Source organism: Falco rusticolus, chromosome 4, assembly GCF_015220075.1.
Source record: "Falco rusticolus isolate bFalRus1 chromosome 4, bFalRus1.pri, whole genome shotgun sequence".
In the NCBI taxonomy this organism is placed as follows: Eukaryota; Metazoa; Chordata; class Aves; order Falconiformes; family Falconidae; genus Falco; species Falco rusticolus.
Window position 1 is genome coordinate 6,146,501 of NC_051190.1, and position 25,034 is coordinate 6,171,534.

General features: G+C 39.9%; 1 long non-coding RNA gene across 1 annotated transcript; it reads right to left on the bottom strand.

Annotated features, from left to right (window-relative positions):
• Positions 1 to 98: 98 nt before the first annotated feature.
• Positions 99 to 20,000, bottom strand: LOC119146657. Its single transcript, XR_005103808.1, has 3 exons — positions 19,990 to 20,000; positions 16,462 to 16,463; positions 99 to 4,324 (listed from the first exon to the last, which is right to left on the bottom strand). It is a non-coding gene; the product is annotated as an uncharacterized LOC119146657 (long non-coding RNA).
• Between the last annotated feature and the right edge of the window lie 5,034 nt (positions 20,001 to 25,034).

Genomic DNA, 25,034 nt, shown 5'->3' on the forward strand with positions numbered 1-25,034 from the left:
GTACAGCACCGTATATTACAGGGGGTTGAAACTTCTTTATTGTAAATTGTCAATGCATACAGTTTCTTTTCCTTTATTTACTTGTTCATCATTTTTAAAAAAAGCAAGATGGTTGAACTTCCGGACTCTTTTTAGGGTCTGACTTTTTCTTCCTGACTTTGGGACCTTACTGTGGAAATACCTCTATCTGTACAGTGCATTTTAGTAACTACTTGGAAGGAGAAATCTTGTATAGCCCTGAACTTAAAGTGCTTAGGAGAACGAAGAATTTTCCGTACCAATGAGCTTGTGTCATGCTGTCTTGTCTAGTCTTTTGATCTGGGCTGTACAGTAATACTACTACTGCTGCTAGTATTGTCATAAATAGGGTGATGTGAGATCTCACTGTTCAGCTAGTGAGCTGTGTTGTCTCTCAGATCCTTTTTCACATGAATGCTGTGTATGCATTTAAAGAATTTTCGGTTTTGAACTGATTGGATTTCATATTGGAATGGCTTATAAATATATCTTGCATCTCAACAAGTGAATACGATTTCATATGAATCAGGAAGACATTTAAGATGGCTTAATCATTGCTCATTTGCAAATTAAGGATACATCGCTCTTAAAGTTGATCTGTAAGCAGTTCGGTGCTGGTTGGTAGGGTTTTGTGGTTTTTAAAAAAATGTGGTTTATGTGGCAGGAAACTGCAAGGAGGGACAGGAAGTATAGGCCTATCAAGCTGGCTCCTGGTTTCTTATTTATCTGTGTGATCCTTCATGTAAAAGCTGTTAATTGCTTTCTTTCTAAAGAAGCAAACTGTCAAACTGGGAGACAAAATTGAGATTAAACTTGACCAAAGTTCCCTTTCGTTTACTGTTCTGCCAGTCTGTCAAAGGCACAGTGGGGTGCTTATCTATGAATTTAATGAAGCTGTTTTGCACTGTTTTGAAATCCTTTAGTTCAAGCCTAAGGAGAATTAAAGTGTTTTCTTAAAGAAAAACTATTATTTCATACATAGCGCTGTGGGTTTTTTAACAGTTGGATGAATGACGTTCAGATGACTGTAAGATATGATTATATAATAGGATAATGATGAATAAAATTTATTTCCCTTAAATTTTGTTTTTGTCTTCTAGTTGGGGCTTATTTGGAGTGTTATTTGTATCTTTGGTACATATGATCCTTAAATTTGGTTAGATTTTCTAGGATCTTTTATATTTAAATTCATGTATTAGCCTAGAAACTTATATACCATTTCCTAACACACACATTGATAAAATTTACTGTAGTATTTTTGTAAGAAGTGGCATCATTGTAGTCACTTTTTTTCCCCTCTTTGTTTTTGTTGAAATGTATGTTTGTATGGATTGGAATGACCAAGTTTCTTTGTGTGCTTTTAAACAATGCATTGCTGTGATAAAAGCTATTTAAATGGCCGGAATGAACCTGATAGTTAATGAATTTTGTTAGTTGGATTATGCTGCAAGTGCCAATACAGGTGTTCGCTACTATCCAAGTAAGCAAAGTTCAACGGCTTGTTCTTTTCTAGTATTGTAAATATTTTATTTGTAGGGAAGTAGGGAGGGGGGAGCATATGTGCAGCTTTTTTTAATTTTTATTAGGGTTTTTTTTTTGTTCAAGGGGTTTTTTTTAGGGAAAAAAAATAGGAGTTAAAGCTTTACCTTAATGGTTAATCTGCTTTAGTAGGCACAAAAGGCAATAGATGTAAGCTTGAATGCTTACCAGAGTTTACCAACCCTAAGAGGTGTTGACTTATTAGCTCATATGAAGGGTTGCCTGAGTAAGTACTTTGAGGTCAGCAAGGCCTAATTTGATGGCTTCTGGGTAAACTTTTAAATTATATTTGTGGATTTTGTATTTCTTGCTGTTTGAACATCATAGTTTTTTGTGGCTTAATTACCCGTATTTTAAAGATAATACTGAAGAGAGAGGATCTGAGGCTTTTTGAACTGTATCAACGCTTCAATACATCTGCTGAGATGTAATGATTTTGTTTGGCACAAAATACATAACTCATTTGCATTCTGATAGTGCTATGTAAATGTAGTTCATTTTCATTATAAGCTTAAAATGAAGTTTGAAGCTCTCCACATCTGATGTACAGCTGGGCCATGGAAACGAAGTGCAAGGCATGCTCCAAAAGCGTTAGCAGCTGGGGGATCTGAACAAAACAGTGATAGGAAGTGCCGTCTCTTGCATTTTGGATTGCTTCCACAAAAAGATGTTTTGTTCTCTTGAGTTTGTGGACCAGAACTGTGGTTCATGCACTACCTTGTGATTTAGAAGGAGGAATGAACCCTTTTCAGTTGGGATGTCTGTAACTGCACACTGTGCGGTGAGCTTCATTGATGGGATTTGATGAGTGAACACTTGCATGTTTGGCCAAGGTAGGGTAGTTGCTTTTCTTTAATTGTGAGGAAAGGTAAAACAACTCTGTTTTGTGTCTTGTCAGGCTTACTCATTAGTTCTGGTAGGCGAGCATCTAACAGAGCTCTGCGTGTTGATTTGCTAGCTAGGTTTTGTGATTCACGGATCCGTCTGTGTTCTGCGTGACTTATTTCCAAAGTTTTATGCCATCTCACTGAATTGAGAAAGCGGAAAGGACTGTAACACAGCTGTCCTCTTGGTTATATCTGTAACCCTTTAAGAAGACTGAAATAATTAAAGCTGTGTTGGGAAGAAAAAAAAGATTGAGTGTGATAGCAGTCCTTAACACAGATATATGAGTAGTTCTAATCCAATAGAATAATATTTTGTTCTTTGGAGAGACAGCTTCAAAAAGGGTAGAAGATAACATAGCTTGGGAGAAGACTGCAGTTTTGCCCATAACTTTCTTGAATGCAGGAATATTTCAGATACTTGCTCCCTCACAACTCCTCCATGAGAGGGAGGAGTGTGAGACAAGGCACTGAGGTGTTCCAGAGAGACTTGTGTCTCAGAGCAACTGAGCCATAGCTGTGCACTACCTGTGAGAGAGAGCATTGTGATCACTTGTGGATATCTTCAATTCCTTCCTTTTTTTGTTTGGCTTTTTTTTTTTTTTTTCCCCTGACACTTTAGTTCATATATTGGTAAACCATTCATAACCAACTCCAGTGTGTAGATACTGCCTTTATTGCTGGAAAGGTCAACCTAGTCAGTCTCAATGTAAAAATGTGGTAGGTCTGGTACCAGAGTCCTGTGCTGGGGTGGAATGAGGAACGTGTTGGTTGGCTAGCTGAAGGTTACGTTACCGCCTGCTTGCAAGCCCTGAGAGCAAGGAGTGAGCGAATTTAGGTTGCACAGAAAAATTTGTTCGTGGCTTCTTTTCGGTTTTGGATGCTTGACATGACAGTACTAATGTTTTCCTAATGGAAGGTGGTTTGGGGGGAATAATTTGACAAAACAAGTATCATACAGTGCACTCATGGTTTCTTTTATTTATGTAATGATTTTTAGCCATCTCTTGGCAGGGGTTGGGAGACGTTATGGTATGAGGAAAGGAAGAAGGGAAATGTGGCAGAGTACGGTACACGTGCAAGGAACATAGTGTCCCTCTGAGGAAAGAAAGGTCTGTAGTCTGGGTTCCTCCCATCTGAATGCATTTCTGTCACTGCACATGAGGCTCTTGAGTGTGTATCTGCACAAGTGCTTCTCTAGGCAAGTAGGGCACGCTCGGAAGAAGCAGTGCGTGCTCATGAAGTACGGTATACTTTGCTACAGACTGCTTGTCATTCTGCTTTGCTGGTCAAATAGGCTTTTTATTATTCATTGAAAATTCAGGCAGTAGTGTGTGATAACACTCTTTAGCTCTCTAACAGTACTCCCCTTTGAGGCTGACTGGACTGTATATTAGCCTATGGAAACTGTGGGGTTTCCTGTGGTTCCTTCAGAACTGTGCTGACGGTTGTTGTGTTTTGGTTTCTGTTATCCCCCTCCCATGTCTGTCCCCCGTCCCCCCCATTCCCTTCCCTCAGATGACTTTATTAGACTGTAGCTTTACACAAGTTTATCCTGGAGCTCTGCTAAAGCACGGGGCTAGGGTCAGGGAAGTGCTAGGGCTTTACTGAAGTCTTGCTCAGTGCAGAAAGGTTGGGTGAAGGCTGGATGGAACCTCCTCTGCCCAACAGGGGGTAGATGTCATCACCCATGGCCTGAATCTCACACTGCACAGCTGTGAGCACTTTGGCTCAGATTTCTAAGGAAAAGTTGAGAGCTGTGGAAGAAGTCCATAGTAAAGCCATGCAGGATAAGAAAGCTAGGATTGCTTTCTTGGAACAGTAGCTTAAAGATTCAGGAGTAAAACCACCTACAGGTACACATCTCTGAATGTAAATGGCAGCTCAGGAGCCCTGAAGGTCCTTTTTAGGGAGCTGCAGAGATTCTCTGCTGAACCATCTGCTAGTAGAGATGCTCGGAGTTTCACTTAGCGTCGTGGATATACTATGCTTGCTAGCTTAAGCTCCACTGGTTTTGTGCATTTAAAACAATATATGATTTATCCTTTTAAAGCTGAATACATCTTGCTTGTGGAATCTGTTTGCAATTGACAAAAGTTGCCTGAGTGAAATGGCTCGGAGGGAGGATTGCAAGTTTGTGGAGAGCGCAGGTGAACGAGGTCTTTTGGAGTGAAAGGCAGAGACTGAGAGCAGAAAAGCAGAATAACAGAAACTGAAAACAAATGCACAGTATGCAGGTATGGTAGCTGGGCGTTCAAGGCACTTAGCGTTCCACTGTGGCTGACTGCTCACCAGGTGGGGAGGAGAGGGAAGGACTTTCTCCCCATCCAGAGGAGAATTTAGGGACTTAGATCATCTGAAAGATATTCTGGTGTGGGAACAGGAAGCTTTCATGGCTGAAGATCCATTGAGGAAGGCTGGAAAAGCATTTGCAATGTGTCAAGAGCCTTACATCTAAGGCAACGTTAAGGTGGTTGCAGTATGGGCCTTGCGGAGAGCTGCAACCAATTTGACTAGTTGTTACAGTTTGGAAAAGGAAAATTAGTCTCCATAGGGTGAGAAAAGGTGGATTTGAATTCAGAGGTTGAATTATTGAACGAACAGGAATAGAATCAGAGTGGAAGAACAGAAGAAAGGTAGTGCAGAGTAGTGTGCTTGTGCTGCAAAAAGCCTGTCTTCAGCATTGGGTGATGAAGTGAGCCCAGATGGCACGTAATGAAGAACACACGAAAGGTTAGACAATAAAATCTCAAGCTGGGGAGTTAAATGGGCAGTTGAAAAAAGCTTAAGTGGCTTCAGGGTGGTAGTTGGAAGCAGTGTTGTGGATAGGATCATTCAGCTTGCTAGAGGAGTCCATTGATCTTTGAAAAGTGCATTGCAGGAAGAGCACGGTGTGGCTGGATTTGTCAGTGCAGAATTTAGCCCAGAAGACCTCAACCAGTGAGACTGAAGTGGAGATGGTACAATCTAGACAACTTTGGTGCAGGTATACCAAGTTACCTGGAAAACATTCCTTTCTTCTCCCTATACTTTGCATCAAGATTTAGACCGGTCCTCTTCTACTAACCAGGCTCTGCTGCTACTGTGGTTCTAGCCCATATGGGCAGCCTTGATGCAAGAGAATGAGAGAAACTCTGGGTGGTGGCAGATAAATCAAAAACGCTGACACTCCCAGGAGAAGCTGTCACACCATGTGGATGAAAACATTCATCTCTACTAAGGATCACAGGACACGGGGAGTACGTGGCAATGAAGGGTCAAGTTGTGGTGCAGACCGTGCTTTCCTCAACAAGATACACATTTCCTGAAGGAACTCGGAGTAGACATAGAGCAAGCAGTCAGCACAGCGTATCCTAGGATTAATGAATTGGGGAACAGAAGCGGAAACATCAAAGTTTTTTGCACCAATAATACACGGATTGCAAAGAGTAGTGTATGAGTATGAATGCTCACTATTAAAATAGTAGAAAATTTGATATATTAAGTATGGACTCGAATGAGCAAAGAAAGGCAATTGGCAAATACTGCTTACTTGCAAATCCACTTTAAACAAGGGGGTGTTTATATGATTTACTGCAATTTTGGGAAATGAAGAAATAGAAATGAAAAAAAGGGAGTATCTCTTCTGCTTGAGGAAGTGAAACTGCAGCCATTGAAAGAGTAATAGAAGACTGGGAAAAATAATTGTTTTCAGATTTGGAATTGGCTTGACAAGCTGTTGCGAAGTGGGGACCAATATGGGGAAAGGCAGGCATGTGCTGTGGGAATGACAAAACACGAACAACCTTTGGTGACATGTGGCTCAGCCCCCAAGGATTATACAGGACTAAATGCGTGTGAAAAGGCACAGTCCAGCTGTAATTGTAGAAAAAGCTGGTTGCGCAGTGTATCAGGAAGATATAATAGAATGAAGAATAGACCAAAATGCAAAGACAGACCGATCTGGGAAGAAGTGATTTAAATTTCAGTTAAAGCTTTGAAAGACTGAATCAGAAGCACAGTAACTTAATATCCATTGTAAGTTCTCATGGTTTATTTTACAGGATGATGGTGCCAGCATTATCGGCTTGAAGAGGAGTAGGTCAGCACAGTGATGATGATGCTGACTTATTAATGTCCCTTAAAGCAAATGCAAGTGTAACTATAGAGGGACTCCAGGAGGGGTGAATAAAACAGAAGGGAAGAGGTAATGAAACTAGGGTAGAGGTAATGTTGAAGGAAGACAGTGGCTAAGTATTAGAGGAGGCTTGTATGTGTCTGGTAACCAAAGCTTGCTCCCTCCCTCCACTTTGTGTGTGTCTAATATTTTCAATTTTAACTACGATTTGAGTCGATCAGCATGTTACTATTGGTAAAACTGACTGTGAAATTAATACCTCTCCTTAGAATAAAGGAAAGAATGGTAGAGATACCTGTAGTCTAGTAACATATCAGACTTGTTAACTACAAATTTTTTTCTGTGCAAAAGAAGAGTAAGAGTACACACTTACTTTGTGTAAGAGTTCAGAGCAAAGACTTCTGCATTGAGACTGTGCCAAGAAAACACAATGATTCCTGGTAGTTGTTGTTCTTTGCCTGCTGTGTTAGAACTGCCTTAACAATTATTTGTACTAAATACAAAACCGATTTGCTTGTTGGAAAGGGAAGCAGTGGGTATCAAGCAAATGGAGAACAGACATGAGCAGGTCACAGTATAATTTGAGATTACTGGCTAGAATATTGGCAAAAAAGGTTAAGAGTAACAAGTTTGCTGTCTGGATGCATCAATGCCTTACAAAGGTGGGAAGCTTGCTTGATGGATAGCTTCACCAAATTAAAAAATAATAGTGATAGTAATACTCTAATTTTTCTTCAATGATAACATAGTATTTCTCTGTCATTAGAAATTTCAAGCAACAGTGATGAACTGATAGTTAAAGAATGTCACTGCCATGAAATATTAGCTGAAGACATCCCTTAGCTACAAGCCAGATTTATGAAGGGAAAAAAAAAAGTGAAATGACCTTTACAGTCCTAAGAAAACAAGCTGAAATGGAAGTTATAGCTGCTCATGCAGAACTTGAACAAGTATTACATGCAATTACACTTGATCTTTAGCACTGTAATTAATAAATGTTTTGATGCCATATCTGTTACCAATAAATCACCTGGCCACTAACAAGAATAATTGTTTCCAAATGTCAAAATCTGTCGCTTTCTGTGCCTTTTGTTGCCATCACAAACTACTGATGTGTTGTAGGTTATGACAACATGCAGTGACTGCCAAATAAGTTTCACCCAGATGAATGTAAATGTGTATGTCGAACAAGTAAAATATGTGTAGAACATCATAGACCAAAGGAAATGTTTCTGTTACTACACAGGAAACATTAAACATCAGTGGAATCAAGTTTGCACTGTTGTATTTATAAATATTTATTAAAGTAGCAGGTTAAGTACCTTCTGGAGACTATTTCTTATAGAAGGCCAAGAGTGTCTGGCAAATTCACCTCTGAAATAATTTGTAAAACTGTGTGGTTTATTTTGTTTCCTGTTGTTTGTTCTCTGCGGCAAGGTGCGCAGGATCTATGTGACTGTGACAACTTTTACAAAGTTGGGACAGATGAAGGAATAGTGTTCTGCTGCTCCTGATGGGCCATGGCATGCTGGTTATAGGTAAAAATGTGCTGTTCTTTTGATACATGCCTGGACTAACTCAACTTTTTTCATACTTCTTTTTTAGAAGGGCACTCGAGAAAGGCTCTATATAGGGTGCCTTTGCTGAACAGTATTGTTTTTGGCAAATTGAGACTGATTTTTAAAATATGCTTCAGGTTTCTTAATTTCTGTATGAGTAAAATAATTTGTTGCATGTCCCTCCCTGCTGCTCCGACTGACTCCAGAGTAGTACCTACTAGTTCTTTGATATACTGGCTGCCAACCATTGCCAACAGCATCACCTTGGCAACAACAAGAAATTAGCCCCCCTGTATATTATGTCTCTTTGTTCCTACACTTTGCTCTCTTCTGATGCCATCCGTGTGTTCCTTCAAGTCCTTTTGCTGTATGGGCCATGGGACCCCAAGGAGATCTTTTTTGTGCTCTGAACCATGAAATGTTTACGTGCATGTTCCAGTTTATCATTCAGCTGAGCAGTGGTGTTTGAGCAAAGTCCATGTATAGCAACTCAGAACAGGATTTAGATACCATCAGTTGTACTTTGCTGCCTAAGTCTGGACTGACATGTTTGTGTTCAAGGTAGGAAGGTGTTCAGCCTGCTCACAGCAAAGAAAAAGAAAAGACTAATTATTTTAAAAATACCTCCCTTTTTTGGGTATGAATTTTAAGTTCATAAGTTTTACAAATGATCTGGTGCTGAAGTAAAGTCTGGAAAAGAAAGGATCAAAGCCAGGTTGTGTTAAGCAAATATACTTTTCCAATAACAAATAGATTCTGTCACCTGAGTTGAAATACACCACCTAAAACTAGTTCCCTGGTAAGTCTGAACAATTTATGAAGGGTTCTGACTGGTTGTTTGGATATGTTTTGGTTTTTTTTTTTTCCCCCCCTGCAGCTGTGAATTAGGTGGAAAAATACTGCAGCTGAACATAACATTGTTTTTTCCCTAGAAAATTCACTGCTGGCATTGCATTCAGCCTGGAAGAGTGAAGAGGTCATGACACAACATCTGTTTTGTGGAGAGCATAGTTATTACCACCAGTAACACTGCAAACACTGGAGTGGAAAAAATAACTCCAGAGCAGAGTTGCTGTAATAATGTCTTTTTGACCGTTCTGTGGATTGCGTTGGCTGGATTTCCCCTAGATGTATGTTTGGAAGGTAAGTTTGAACAAAATACTCGTGCTGCTCAAACATAAGGTGGAGCTGTTTCTTTGTGATAAAATTTCCACTTCATGATCTCCACAACTCTTTTCTTTTTTTCCTTACCACGTTTTCAGTGTTGCCAGTGATTTTACAGGCAGTATTCTGGAGGCGTGTGACTAAGGGTTCTTAAACTCCTGTAATGATTTACATTTGCCCTTAGATTTCATTTTTAGTTAATACGATCCATATGAGACATTAAGGGATTTCATCCTGTACTTAGCTTTGGTTAATCCCCCTCACCCTATTCCTAATCTGAACTGAGTTTGATTCCTGTACCGTGCTTCCTTGGGCTCGTTGTAACTGATAGCTTCTTGCCTTCTCCTTGGGAGTCTGGGTTTTTCAGTTTTTTAACTGTACCACAATATAAACTTGTTTCTGCACTGATGCGTCGTACAGGCAAATCATAGGAAAAGCTTGTATGTAACTGTATGTTTAAAACATTGACACCATTGGACACCTGCTTTACCTGTTTGGATCCTGACCAACTTTTCGTATCTTTTTCTAAAGCCAAAGATAATTCCAGCCTCAAATAAAACTGTGATCTTGCAAAACAAGAAGTGCTGGTGACTACTTGGAGCTGCCAGGGGTTTTCTTGTTTCTCTCAGTCTCAATATCCCGGTCAGAGTTCAAGGAGTGTCTGGATGACGTTTAGTCATACGTTGTAGTTTTAGGTAGCCCCGCGAGGAGCAGGGGGTCGAACTCGCTGACTGTTATGGGTTCTCTCCAGCCTGAGATACTCTGTGGTTCTGTGAACTATGCGGCAATGACAGCATGGGGAATTCTGTACTGATGCTTGCGAGGGGGGCGGCCCATTTTACGTGGGAATACACTTGGCCAGAAAAATCACGATTTGTCCTGGCCTACTTGGTAGATCAGATCACTGATGGGCCAGTATGGGTATCCAGACAGGAAAAAATCCAGAATTGTTTTTTCTTTCTTCCTGATCACACTACTTTTTGTAGCTGTGCCAGCTATTCAAAACACCACCACTTGCTAGGTTTTTCTAACAAAAATGTTAGTGCCCCAGTAACAATGAAACAATTTAACAAATATTTTTCCTAGAGGGACAATTATTCTCTGCCCATCCTGGTCTTCAGTGTCATTTCCAGGTAGACCAGACTCCTTGAAGAAGCCTGCCATGTACAATCTCATCTTTACTCTGGCTTCTTTGGAGTATAGTTCTGTGAGTAAACAGGGCAAAAGTTGTTTTGCCACTGGAATTTGGAGACTATCATGCCTTCTGCAAAGTCAGAGTTAAATTCACTTCTTATATGACTAGTAACTTACGCACATTTAGGAAAAAAGATCTTTATCTGTAGCCCTGGTACATTGGAAGACTTGTGAAAAGATACTAAGGGTGTTTTCCTGTGGATAGTTTGCTATTTGTTTCATTTAAAAATATTAGAAATACTAATAAATCACACCTGGAGTGTAACGAGTTTGTTAATCAGCTCCAAGCACTACCAATTTCACACAAGCCACAGCTTCTGGCAGTCTGCAGGAAGGGTGGTTCCCTGTACATTACATTGTCAGGATTATTATTAGAATTTTGAGACTGGCTACTCAAAATTAATCCACATTGAGCATGTTTTGAGAAGAAACATAAAAAATACCCTCCCTTCAAAAATCTGTACATGATAAAGCAAATAGGTAAGTTCTAGTCCTGCAAACACAGAGGAGAGTTAACGGGGGAACAGACTATTTGTTTGTTTATGCCTGGTAGTGTCTCCTGAGATTCACAGTGATGCTGTTGTGTTTGATGTTAACAGAGATGATCTGTGTATCCCTCCCTAGAGAAAAAATCCAAACGATGCTCTGCATTTCCCTGTTTATTGCTAAAATAATATCAGAAGTGAGACTTGCTTTCCTTTTGTTGCTCTCCCTCATTTGTCCCTTTCCCCTCCATAGCATGCTGCTTCTCTTATTCCTTCTTTTCTTCCTGCTTTTTTTAAATAAAGTCTAGTTATGCTTGCCAAAGTACACCTACTGTTGTATAGCTTAGAGCTTGTGACTAAGAGAGTAGCTGAAATAAGGAATTCCCCAAGCCATCTAACAGAGGGGCAAGCTGTCAGGACTTGGAGCAGTTGCTGAGTCTCTCTGGTAGGGACAGGAGTAGAGATCAGCATTTTGTATGTTCTGGTTTTTCTGTTGTTCTTTATGAGTTAGCATGTGTGAGTTTCAGTCACGTAGGACTTGAGCAGATCCAATCCCTCCAAACACTGAAGAAGAGCTTGCTATTAAATAAGATCATTATCACAGAGCATCATCTATAAACAGAAATTCTTGAAATGTAAGAAATGTAAGTGTTAAGTATTTCTTTTCCATTTCATGATGTCTTTTTCTGTATTTTTAATAACAGATTTAAATTGTAGTTTCCAGTGAGCGTTTGTTGAGGGCAGGAAGTGTGCTGACATCCTTGGAGGAGAGGTTCAGAGCGAAGAGAAATGTTTTACGATGACTGTATTGACACCTGTGGCTCTCTGGGCTACTGACCCTATTGCAAGTATCGCAGTGACACGTTTCTATACTTTGGAGTAATGGTTTGAAATACGGATGCATTGCTCCCAGGGGAGAGCTGGAGACTGCAGTTGCAGTCAGCCTCCAGAAATTAGGACCTTTCTCTTGTGCTAGTAAAAACCCCTCTTGTGCCTGGTTTGCTTTAACTTTGCAGTTCCTCTCCCCAGGTCCTGACTTGCAGAGCTTCAAACTCTTACCCTTCTTGCTAAAAGCAGACTCGTCTATCTTTGCATTAGCTGGCTCACTTGAAAGTCTCAATTGTTAATGTCAAAGCTGTCCTGTAAATTGAATGTGTTGTGTGATTTAACTGGGCCATAGCCAGCAGCTCAAAATGTAAAACTCACTTTCTGTGTGTAGCAGATAGTGCTAAATGATACTTAGTCCTGAGAAAAACTCATCACACACACACAAACCAAACCAAACTCTGGCAACCCGCTGTTATAATGAAGATTTCTTTATCTTCAGGTTTTGCAAACGCTTAAGGTATTGATTAGTCATCTACTATCAGTTCTTTTCAAAGTCACCCCCCTCTTAAGGTTGCCTGCAGCCAGTGAAACATAATCCTTTTTATGAAGTCATTCTTCTCATGTTCAATTCCAAAATGGTAAAATTAACTCACCAACCCCAACACTGCAGAGGCAGATAGGAAGTCTACAGTGTGATTTTACTTTTTCAGCCCTGTTATGCTGCATATTAGTCAGAGTTCATTTATTTCATTAGTTTACTTTGTAAAGCAATTACATAACTGTTACCACAATAGGACTGGAATGGTGTGTTACATTGACTAAAATAACTTGGCAATTAATTTCAAATGATCTCTGTGCAGTAATCTCCTACATAATAGAATTATTCAATGTCTATGAACGTTTTACATGCAGTACTGGAGTGAGTTAGATCAATCAAAAATTAATTGCATCCAAGGCATCAGTATAGCCTTCTGGATCAGCTGAATACCAGTATGTCACAATAAAGTCATAATAATTGATGTAGCATTGAATCGTGCCTTTGCTTCTCACTTATAATGGCAATTTTATTAGCTGAGCAGGCTAGGTGGAAAAATAGAAAGAAAAGAGAAATGAAAGTAAGTTAAATATCAGCTAGTGGCCATTAACTTTGATTTAATTCTGTGCTTATGTGGTTTATCATCCTGACACTTTCTGCACGCTTAGAATAGCTTGTCCTTGTTTTGCACAATTGCACTTTCACTGTACTTTGTATTTATACGTATAGAGAGGAAAGGACTATATGGCTCAGTATTCAAGTTGTCATCCCAAATATTTCTTCTGAACTTGGTTTGATGGCTTTGGTGTTCAACATGAAAAGTATCTCTCCGGTAAGTATTTGGTTTCTCTTAGGCTTTTTTTTCTTTCTGAAGGTGTGACTCTTGGGTGACTTATGTCATAGACGTAGGATGCAGACACCAAAATACTTAATAATTTCTCTTCCCAGGCAGCTTTCTTTTAACATTTAATTTTTTTTAAAGTCATAATGCAGGGACTATTGCTGCATCACAACCATAGAAAAGCAGTTGAACTGACTTAATAATTTACTTTTTTGTACATACATGCTAGGGAACAAAGAGGAATTACTTAGCTTCAAATTTCAGCTGCAAACTTTGTTTTATTGTTCATAGAATCTATGAACTAGACAAGAGTCTGTTTTCTTAGGATATTTGTTATTTGAAGAGTCAAGCTGACAGCCACCAGCCATAAAAGGATAGTTATAAAAGGAGGATTTTGAACTTAGGTGAAAAACATTTTTTTTTTTCTTTTTATGTGTTGATACCCTTTTGTAATATACAACTGCTTCTGTCTTGGGGAAATTTGCTTTGTTTCCTGGTCTTGTTTCTTCTAAAAGTCAGTGTTCTTTACCACCTTTTGGTTTTTTACCACTGTTTGGCCACGTGTCCACCCCTTCATGGTGCTTCCCCAAGTGCAGGTCTGGCTTCTCAAAGGTATGGGTTTGGGCCTCGCATGCCATGCGTCCTGGCTTCCCTAAAGGTGAGCTTCACCTTCACCCTCCTGCCCATTAGGCAGCTAATACCTTTTTGACTGACATAAAACGGTTTGGTCCTTGGATGAAGAGATGTGTTTCTGCCATCCTAGACCAAGTCCAGGATCCCCCATGACAATCCCTGCTTTCCCCAAATGAAAGACAGAGGAGAGGTGCTGAAGTTCATGCCAGGAGGCTGTCATGATGCTGTCTGTATTAATAGGTCCAGAAAGCAAGTTGTCTTTCCCCAAAATGGACGAGAAGGGAGTAAGACTGGAAGAGAGCAGGTAGGAAGCCATCAAAGAAGAGTTTTATCAGCCAGCAGTTCTCAGGGTTTGTTTCCCTTTGCTCCTCCCAAGGTTCTGTGCTCTTACTCGTCCCTTTTTGTACTCATGCTTATGTTTGAAACCTCGCAGCCTGATTGTGCTGCAGTTTGGACAGTTGTGTATGCTTGTCTGAGCAAGCGGATCTGCACTGTATAGAGAGTTTCCTCTTCGGAAATACAGAGATGCAGTCCTTCTGCAGCCACCTTCTAAAGGGGGATGAGAAGGCATGCAGGCACGGTAAGCTGCAAGAACGCGCAAGAAAGCCACAGTGTTGCATTGGATGAGAGGGGAGGTGGGTAGTAGCAGGTGTTTGTCTTGTTTCATGGCAGAGGGGTCTGAAAACATGTTGAACGTGAACACAATTAAACACACTCAGCTTGTAGAGCTGTAGCTAGATATTGAGGCGGGAAATGCAGTGTGGTTCAAATGCAAGATGGAAATCCAGATCTAGAAAAAAAATTCGGAATTGTCAGTGTTTATGAGAAATGGAAGAAAGTGATATAAGAGGTTAGAAGACATGTTGGTGCCTGAGAGTTAGCAAATGGAGTACTGGAGATTAATGTGCAGGACGTCTCTTTAAGCCTGCGTAATAGGGCTTTTTCCCTCCTGGGTTTGCCGGTGTTGCAAATGCTGTTTTATCTCACTCCCTTTTGTGTTTCATCTATCCGGTCTTTCATTGTTTCATCTTACCACTAAATTCTTAAAAGCAGGAGCAGACTCAAATCTGCAAAGCTGTTGTGCTTATGGATAGTCATGAAACCAGAGTGTTCACTCTGAGTGAGCCTCAAATGAGTTTTTGATTGAACTTCTTAATGGTTAGAAGATTTAAGGACAAATGTAAAAGTCTTGGAGAGTGCTTGAATTTAGCGCTGATGCTTACTAACTCCTAAAGATACCAGCATTCCTGGAAGGCAAAAAGAAGGCGGTAAGTGAACAGGAGATTAACTGTAAGAAACTGTCTCCTGTTGGAGCATATGGGTGAATTTGCAACTAGAGCAATAGAACTTGACCTCTGATCAAGGCATTTCACACTTCAGAGTGGACAAAATTACACTTATCAGAAAAGTGGGTAAAGCATGGAAAGAGGCTGGGGAGGAAAAAAAAAAAAGGCTTTGAAAGTTTCAACTGTAGGGAAAAACAGGGCTGGAATTTTTCAGGCTGTATCTAAACAGCAAGACCTGAGTTTGATTTGTCAAAATAGGACCAAGCTAAATCGAGTGGCTAGCCAGTACTGAAACAGTCTCAGCTGTCAGCAGGGGGGGGTTAGTTCACCGTTTGCAAGTACCCTGACCTGCTGGGCTGGCCTGGGCCATGTGCGGCTGCAGCTAACCTGCTGCTCGGCTTATTTTTCATACTGGCTCTGGAATCTCTCCTATGTATGTGCTAGATTGCACTGTGCTAGATTGCCCTACAGCTGGTGACACAGCGACAGATGATTGTATAGACGGAGCTTTGCTAAACATGTGCAGAATGGGAGGGAATGTGACAGTTTACAAGAATCTGAAAGGCATGAAAAAGGAGGGAGAGGTGAGATAGGTTAGCAGCTACAGTTGGCATATGGTAAAAAGGCAACAGTTGGCAAGAATTTTTCCTAAATTAAACTCTGTAATTGTTCCTCATTTAAATTTATCTGGAATATATATCTCTGTGGAAGTGACAGCAAAGCCTTCATGTTTGAGAGGTAGTAAAATTAGCCTACATAAAGATGCAGAACATAATGTAGATTATATAGCTGGAACTCTATGATGGGAAAATCTGCTCCCCTTTCTATTTACCAATTAAGATTTTTAACGTGCTATAGCTTTATCCAATATTTTTCTGATGCTTAAACCCAATTTAAAGGGACTGGGACAGTTCATTGGCTCCATAAGGATGTATTGTCTTGGTAGATGCTGCCAGTCAGGCTTTCTGATTAAACTTGCCCTTTGGAGCTCCTAATTTGAAATGAAATGCAAAGTTGAGGCATGACAGAAACATTTCTCACAGTGAACAGATGAACTGTCTGATTATAAACATAGTGGAATGGGGGAGCTTTCACTGATTTTCCTTTTAACCTAAGTAACTTGCAAAAAGGCTTTGTGAAGTACATGGCATCAACAAGTGGTACCAGATACTGAAGAGCTAGCTCAGCCTTTTTAATAAAGATCAATGATTCTTAATAATAAAAACTAAACAGTTTGGGGGGTTGTGTGTGTGTGTGTGGCTTCCCCTTAGACATCTGCGTGTTTTGAAATTGAAGGCGTTTCACTTCCTGAATTGTGAATTTGAGAATATCTCCTTGTTTGTTTGTAATCATGTAATATCTCTGTGCCATTTATCACAACTGCTGTATTTCAGCACAATTGTGGGTTTTTTTTATGGCTTAAAACAAATACACTTTTGCTCCTCTCAGCACAGTGTATTGTTTTCTGTTCTCCCCCCCCCCTTACCTTTCTCCCTCTCTCTTCTGCCCCTCTCCCCTCCTCTGCCTGTATATGCTGCCTTTTCAGTAGCTGGATTTGCTTAGCACTGGACTTTTTTGCCAGCTGTTAGATTCCTTTGTTCTCTGGATGTTTCTCCTGGGTTCTGGGTTCTCTTTTACTCCCATTGTACAAGATTTTATTGGCTGTATCCTCCAGCATAAAAAAAACGTGGAATTCATGAAGTTAATTCATGTTTGATTTCTTACAGTAATGAAGAATTTATTAACTTGCTTGTAGTTGTTGTTTACTTCTCAGCATGAAGAAACAATTTTTTTATTTGACTTAAATCATTCAACTATGATCAAAATTTAAAATTTAACTATGCTATTATTTGTGACCTCCATTTGTAGAAGTGTGCTTTGCTACTTACTGGCAATACCTGTGAGGCTGTGCCTATTTTTTTCCATTTACGTGATCTGATCTATAGCTGCAAAGTACAAAGTGTTTCTTCTCCCCCAAGCCGGTTTTGTGTAAACAGTTTTTAGTCAATTAAGAATTTCTGTATGGACTTTCTGTTTCTAAAATTACACGTAAACCCTAGACAAATTTTGGGCTCCCCGAATTCTTCCTTCCTGCCCAGCGTGTGAGGTGCAGTCAGGGATCAAGCTGCATTGGAATTCAGTCGAGTGGTGTGGCTTCTGCTCTGGTCTTGGGTATTTCTGTCCCAGGTTTCTGTGTTGCAGAATTAGGGCTACTGTAATGGGGAGAATCCAGGAGAATCAATACATTTTGACAAAAATGTAGCTTCTTCCTGGAGCATTCAATTTTTATATTTCCATAAATGGATTTGTGAATAAGATTTTCCTAATGTTTCTGTCTTACAGTAACTGGAAAAAAAAAGGGTGGTATTCAAATGAAGAATACCAGGAAATAGCTCCATGTAAGACCATTTATCTGCTTTCTGTAATCATGGCTCATATTACTGCACCTAATGCTAATATGGCCTGAAGCAATACAGTAATAGCAATGCCCTGTTAATAGTTGTATGAGAATTTCCCATAACAAAGAGAAGTGATACTCTAGATCATTTTATTTTCTTCTGTGGTGGTCCATGGCATAGCTTTTTGGATGTTTATGGAGCTGAGTATTGTCTTTGTTACTTAAAGTTGTCCATAAGCATGTGTTCAAAATGGTGTGTTAACTGTTTACTTGTTCCGTCAGCCTTCTGGTTATTTTTCTACAGCTTAAAAAGAAAAAGCACCATTACATGTGTCATTTCAATAATTCTGCTTTGTTCATTGTTTTGGTTTTGTGTGGCTGCTACTGAAGGGCTTGGTAGCAAAAGAGATGTTTTCCCCCTCCTCCAGAAAATCTTATTAGTGAATAATGAATGAGGCTTCTCCCTTCATCTGTAATAATATTTTAATGTTTGCCATAGTATTACTTCATTTACTTTTCTTTTCAAGGCGCCTTTAAAGGTGCTCTGACTTTTTTATTTTTGGTATGGATCTTGTTATTCAAATGAATTAAGTCCACAGTAACTTTTGGCAACTTCAGTGAGACCTCTGCAGTCCTATTGGGCTGGAGCCTGGAAACTTGCAGCCTCTTCCACTTCGCTGTTGCATGAAGTTCTTAGCTGAGGCGTGATGGTCTTGAGCAGCATCATTTTATGCAAGGCATCGCTATCGGACATCTAATTTTATTTTCTACCCGTGAGATTTTTCAATGGTAACCTTTCAGCTTGTGGGATAAGCAATGCCATAAGGACTTCTGTATCTGGCAGGCTGGGTTTCCAGCGGTTGGTGGAGGGGGGGAGGACGAGGCAGCCCAGCAGCGTTGCAGTCCTTTCCTCTGCCGAAAGATGGAGGAAATGATCTACAGAACAGCCCGTGCTGCTAATGGATTTTCTGGGCAACTAGGAACTTTTCCGAAAGGAAGGTTTTCTGTTGCCTTACAGTATTAAAGCTTCATACTTATCATAATTGTGCTAAATGTAATGAGGCAATTCGTTTTAATGAATTGACCAAATTGGCTGGTAACAGATGGGCTGGTGACAAATGGGTTAATTAGCAGTCTTATATAATCAGGTTTTATTTCGATTATTTTGTCTACTTATGTGTGAAAGGGTTATTTTAAAACAGTCCTTTCGCCTCTTGCAGAAAAAAGAAATATCTGCATTATCGGTGAAAGCATTCCCTTCTACAAATACAGAGATCCTCCACAAATCAATCTAAAAATAGTATTGGCTGCCATAATTACAAATGAAAAAGCTAACATTTTCAGTAATGCAAGGAAACTATTTTAGACAGTTGCCATGAAACACTAAATTTCTTTGGCAAATAAAACTGCATGCTGTAAGGGTAACTGGGTATAGATTGTTGTCTTCTGCAGTTTTTCATTTCCATTGTCCATGCTCTAGAATGACCTGTTAGATTCTGGTGAGTGAGCTTCTCCCATCAATTACGCTAGCTTGAAAGCAGTAGACTATTTTTTTTTTTTCCCCCCATTTCTTTGTCACTGTGTTTGCTTCACTTTGTGTCTGCCTTTGTACCAAGGGACTCCGTCTAATTATTTCTCTCAGGTATGCACTAGGTGACTTGACACTATTACTAACCCCTTGAATTAGGTGCTGCCAATCTGAACCATTAAATAAGAAGTGCTGGGAAAACTAATCAGGATTAGTTGGAGGAGACCGAGATCACCGGGGAGAGGCTGTGTAATTGAGATTCATCAGGTAAATGAACTACAGACATGTAGTATGGGTAAAACTGGTCCCAGAGTGGCCTTTTTTTCTTGGTGACACTATGGTGACTTTCCAAAGGTACGGCATGGTGAGCTGCTATTTTTACAGCAGTCTTTAGGATAGGTATTGTATCTAATGTCTGGTGTCTTCCATTGCCTAGATTTTTCCCCCCCAGCATTCCCATTTATTTGTAGAAATCTCGCCTGTAGAGGCAGTCTCGTTTGGCTGCTTCCAGAATATCCCTTTTGCAGTCCAGACTTTGTAGCTCTTCAGAGAGTTGAAAGATAGAGGAGTACTTTGAACATTTCCAGTAATGCAGATTTTTCCCTTTAAATGTCAGTGACTTGCAGCATTAGAACAGAAGTGAAATGACTGGTAGGTGGCATAAATGGGGCAGAGAGGTTAAATGACTTCCCCAGATGCGTTTAGGAAGCCTGTGTCAGATTGCAGTCCAGAGCTGAGTAGCGTTTGGATTTCGGTACCTTTTTCAGGCTACAGATGACTCTCGTATCAACCTCCCTGCATTAAATTGTAAACATAGCCCCTTGATTCCCTCCTGTCATACAAAAAACCCTCAAACCAGTGTAAGCACTTGAAAGATGATAGTGTGAAATGCAGTGTGGAAAGGTGAAGGAGTAGCAATAGCAAATGGGAAGGTTGTCTTGATGGTTCAATAAGTTTTGTATGTTTTGGGCACTCTGAACGCTGGCAGCTCTAATTGTGTTACAAGACTTGATTCAGCTTTCAGGTGCATTTATATAACTTTTTTTACCCATTAACTGTAAAAAATGCAAGATAATCTACCTAGATCACAAGTTCACATGAAGAATGCTCATACTGAGAGGATGAGGAGGAAAAAAGCTTTAGTTTGACACAGGGTGATGAGTTTTTACTTAAATGGAGTCCTTTGCAGTGTCATATTTGCATATTACTTGCACTGTTCTCAAAATAAAAAAAAAAGACTCTCAGGCTTGCGGCAATTCATATTTGAAATACTCTCACTTCATTGTTTATTCTATATAAGGCAAAACTATCTGGAAGAACGAACTTAAATGTTAATGAATTCAACTGTTTTATCCATTCTATGTGTATTCATTTGAGGAGAATTGGGAGGGGTGAGGTGAAGGAAAACGGGTGAAAGGGAGTTCAAGGAGGAAAAGGGATGCTTTGTGTAAAACTGAGTTGCTTCTAGATCTTTATCTTCAGGTCGAAGTACTATTTCAGAGGCAGTGCATATGTACAATTCACAGGTTTGCTCACTTCTTCATTGCTTAAAAAGATGGCAGATGTTTTGAAAATAAAATCTGATACTGTTGAGGTGGGGAAGGCGAGGTATGTTTAAATTTATAGGAAAAAAAGACCAAACATTCATGAACTGGAGCACATTGTAGGGAGTGGTTGCAAACCTTGTGATGCTGTGAAGTTGCCTAGTGTTAGCTCAAACTGCCATTTGCTTACATTTTTTGGATGTTGTGCTGCATGGGAAAGGTGTTTCCAGTATGGAGATGACTAATGTCGTACTTGCAGCTTAAAGGTCTCAATTACTGTAAATGCTGAAAATGTGCCTTTTCCCTGACATACCGAATGACCTTTGGTTCCTGTGGGCCACAGAGAACGGTGTGTTACTGTCCATTTGAACAGTAAGAAGCAGATTTTAATATATTGAGATAGACCAGAGTATGAGAAATGCTCCGTTAAAATCCCAGTGTTTTACTTCTGCTCTCTGCTTGTTTCAGCTGTGCCAGGAGCTCTGTACAAGCTCTACATGTAATTTTACCCGTGGTGGGATGCGGGCATGCTAGTAGCTTGTGGTGGCTACTTGTGTGGACATGAAGACTTACTTTAAAAGTCAGCTGTGGCTGTCTTGCTGGTATAGACCAAATAGGAGTGGTCTCCCTTCACTAGTTGTTTACAGTATGCCCGTATAGCGTACTTTTCTGCGCACATGCTGACACAAGGCACTGTGCAAGGCTGTGACTGTGGGAACTCTGTGTGTGTGTGTTGGTGTAAGTACCTCTTTCAAAGCATTTAATGCCCTTAAGTAAATTGACTTGAGACACTGGATTAGTCCGCAGTCAGAGGGCTCAAAAGTTAGGTGGATGCTCAAATGAAAGGCATTGTCTGATCTCTTTACAGAGGAAAGTGCAAACTGAAAATTTAGGCTCTTGGTTTGAGTTAAACTTCCTTACATCCTTTTCTTAGAGCTGCTGAGAACAGGCAGGGTCACGCTGTAGCTTTGGTTCTAGAGCACGTTAATGGGGATTGTTTCATCTGTCACTGTAACATAAAGCTACAGCTGTGAAGCAGCACTTAACGGTGTTATCACACGCAGCTTGATTATGTGCTAGTTTTATCATCTGATCGTGCTTCTACTGAAGTAACGAAACTGTCCGAATTAAAGTGGATTTGAATTTTGAAAAAAGTTATCTCGTAAATATTCTGTGTATATATAAATATATTTTAGAGATCAAAAAATTATCCTGTTGGTGTTTTGTTTTATAAAAGGGATGTTGCAGTGTTCACAGTGCGGTTCAAATTGTGGTATTAATTTGTAGTAAGGTTGAGTGAGCTCCCACGTCTGTCTCTTAAACCTAAAATATTGACAGTAATGTAATCAAAGTCCTTACTTTTTATAGGAAGTTTCCTGAGGTTTTCTGTCAGAAACCTATAAAATCTGAAAAATGAATGAAAATGTAGCCACGTAGGGCTGACCTAAAGGACGCAGGAAAATCTAGTTCTCCACTGAATCTCTCTCCTTCTTGAAATGAAACTAGCGTGGGCTTTGTGAGCATTTCCTTGCTTCTTTCCATGTGCTTATTGCCCAGCGTTTATGCGGGGCAATGTACTGGGAGACGCCAGAGCTGTTAGTGGCCTTATCTCTTTTCTGCCTTGGTGTTAGTGTTTAAAACCATCCACAGAACTCTTCCAGCCGAGGCCTCTTGTATTTAAAACTTCAGCATTCCTCATGTAAAGACCCACTTCCTCTAATGAACTGACTTGTCAAAAACACAGATACACATTTGAAAAAAAAAAAAAATTCAAAAGGAGCAATTAGAAGTTTTTTAAAAAGAATTATCATATTTCATAGCTACGTGTACTTATTGGTGGGACTAATGCTGTAAGGCCTTTGATGTCCAGTTAGCGGACTCCATGACCCTTCATGTGCTATTTTTATTCTAGCCTGGCATACATTCTAACCTCCAAAGTGCCAGATCCGTTCCTCACAGAAAACTGTCCTATTGGTTTGGATTTCTGTCAAAATTTTTAGGGAGAACACTCCATTTGCATGACTGTCTGTAAATAAATCATAAATGCTTGTAAATGTTACAACTGAGCCAACAGAAGACTATCTGCTTTGAAAGATCTTTCTAGTTGGAAGACATTTTAGAGTTTGTTGAAGTTAATTGTAGAAGAGTACTTTTTAAAATAAAAGATTAAAAATGCACCCAGTGGCATGGTTCCTACTTCATACCGTTTACTTTCTACTCATGACCTCTTCAAACACAGTAAAAGGAATGTCCCTTATTCCATGGTCACAAGCAATAGTTCTTAAAGGTGTCTTGTGTTAATTTCTTAGGTTTGTGAAGATAGGTCTGGATTCTGACCTTTCCTAAATACTTCAAACTTTCCACTGTATTATTTTTATTAAAGTAAAAAAGTTAGGTGACCCATGAATACGACAGCTCTGCTCCCCCTTCTTCCTACCTGTCCTGCAAATGCCCCGAGTCTGGGGAACAGGTGTGCTCGCTAGTCTTGTTTTATTCTATACTCTGATCTGCCTTGAGAGCATCACATGTTCCACCACAGAAGAGGGAAGCTGACTGGCTAGTGAATTACTGGTTTTCTTTCAGAAGCAGAGCTGTTTAGCCCAGGTGTTACAGGAGAAGGGAGAGAATTGAAGGAGTGTTCAGTGACCTTCACACTCACCCTACCTACCACGTGGTTTAACGCTGGCAGAACAGTCTGTGCTTCCAGTGGGATCCGCGGGGTAACACTACCGTGCTTACACAACCATCCAGGTTTCCTTTATGAGGTATTTTTTTGGACACTCACTTTCTTGCAGGTGGAATACTTTTTCTGTGTCAAGGATATTCCACATGTGTAACTAAAGAGGATTTTTTTTTGTTTAACTTTAATCTCTGGCCCATTACCTTATTTTCCTTCCTCTGCACGCATTAAGGGATCCTCGTCATGTCCTATTTGTGCTGGATGTAGGCCAAAAAGCTTTCACCATTACTGAGACCCAGCTGTGCTAAGCGCAGTGGTGCTGCAGAGTGTAAAACCACAATCCTTGACCCAGAAGAGCTTACAGCCGACTTAGGGCACTGTTTAGAGGCAGAGGACGGGACATGGAGCCGTGCTCAGCTAGGTGAGGTGGAGCTGAGTGCTCAGTGCAGTGCAGCAGGGCAGTGGTGGAACCAGAAATAAATCACGAGTTGTCTGGATGGCAGGTTATATTGCTCTGTGCCCTTGTCTTCTGCATAGGTAACCACAACTTGACCAACTTAAAGGCTCAAGTCCAGAAGAAAGAAGCCTGTGATGCATATTGCTGTAGGGTACGGTCATGGAGTTTTCCCTTGGTTGGGGAGTTATGTGTCTGCTGTGCAGAGAGTAAGGTTTGCTATTAAATACAGGAATGTATTTATTTATATTATATTATTTGTTATATTATATATATATTATATGTTATATTACTCATTCTGCCACTCCTGTTTTGAGTCAGTAAACAAATATTTGTCCTGTTGCCTTAGTTTCCCTTGCTACCCACTAGTCGCACTAGAACTGCCTGGCTCTGGAGACTTTTGTTTTGCGGGCACATTGTTACCTTGAATTAATTTGATTTCATTGAAATATAAGTAACATGAACAAGCTGTTATGAGTTTATAACAATATCTCCTATACATAGCTGTGCTGTCAAAGCAGATGGTACTATCTCTGGCTCCAGAATTAAAGTAAGGCTGAGAACATGTTTGTTGCTTCAGTGTTAATCCTGGAAACAAAGTAGTAATCTAAGAATTCAACAGCAGCATTTTCCTATGCATTTTTTAAAAAAAAGCAATAAATAGCAATAAACCAAGGAATGTTCTCAGTACTCGGTAAGAGGAAAAATCTGGTATGGAAAATCACAAAACCTGGAGTTGGTATTATGATATCTCCTGTTTTAGGTCTCTAATGTTTCCAAACTGGGACAAAGTTGTTTGATCTTACTTCTATTGTTCTCTTTTCATCATAGTTAATTTCTTAATCTACTTTCCTAAAACTGTGGAGAAATCCCTTACAGCCCCTACTTATGCAGTGGCTTTTCTGGCGGTTTGTGGCTGTGTAATTTATAGTTGGGCAGGGTTTCTTGAGTAATTTTCTTCTTACTGTTCTTCTGGTGCAAAGGATCAAAACAACATGCTGTTATGAAGAATGAAAATGTTTCCAACATAGTCTTGAAATCTGTGCCATCTAGGCTTACTTATTGATTGTTTGTAAACTGCTCAGAATATACCGTAATGCTTCATCTAAGTTAAATCCCTTACAGAATGCAATTCCCGTATGTTGCGTAGTGGGTTGTAGTATACTTTTTTGGCCCAGTATAGCCTAATTCACACTGTTTTCCAAACCTAGATCCTGCTTGTAGCAATGCACAAGCAGATTCCTAGGAAAATACTTAAGAGCAGCATGAGCACGTAACAACATTTCCTTCACTATTCCAGTCATCCAATTCATTTCTGAACCTTTGCAAACTTTTATATCCTAAAGC